This window comes from Mizuhopecten yessoensis, unplaced genomic scaffold (genome assembly GCF_002113885.1).
Source record: "Mizuhopecten yessoensis strain PY_sf001 unplaced genomic scaffold, ASM211388v2 scaffold6893, whole genome shotgun sequence".
Lineage (NCBI taxonomy): Eukaryota > Metazoa > Mollusca > Bivalvia > Pectinida > Pectinidae > Mizuhopecten > Mizuhopecten yessoensis.
Window position 1 is genome coordinate 910,139 of NW_018406777.1, and position 712 is coordinate 910,850.

A 712-nucleotide genomic window follows, 5' to 3' on the forward strand; every position below is an offset into this window, starting at 1 on the left:
GAAAAAACAGCTGTACCAAAATAAGGACTTATAATTACCTTTCATGAAATGTTGGTCTAAAATAAGTATGTTAAAACTATAAACAAAAGTTTTAAAATCTAGTCATAATTTCTACATGGGGATATTTAAATAAGATGAGAAGTCTAACTATTTTTACTGCTTAGTCCAGACAAATAGTTAAATAAAGAAATACATACTAGTCCAGGCTCCTCCCTAACTAGTTGCTGAATTAGCTTCGGGCTGCCGGAATAAGTATCCTCGTCACTTCATTTCAACTAATTATAAGGAGATGGCTGTTGGGGACAACAACTTCCTATAGCAATGGGAAGTATAGTAAAGTCATGGGAAAAGTTTTGACAATCGACACCAGATGTTGGTGTATTTTTGCCAGTTTGATAAAGAAAATATCTTATTTGATCACTTTCCAGAGCACTTGTTCAGATAGGCGATTACCAAGCCTTTACTGAAATCTACTAGTCTACGTTAGTGTCAAACCCTGCCTTGAATACTTAGATCTGAATCCACGTCCAATATGAGATAGGTAAATGCTGGAACATGGACACAAAGGAGTCTGTTGCACTGGACATTTTATTACACTGACATGTTTCCTAGCCTACCTTCAACAGAACAAATTTATATAGGATACTCTAGTGCAAAATATGGTTCACACAATGACATTGTTATTTTAATCATGTTAACATTAACAGCATAA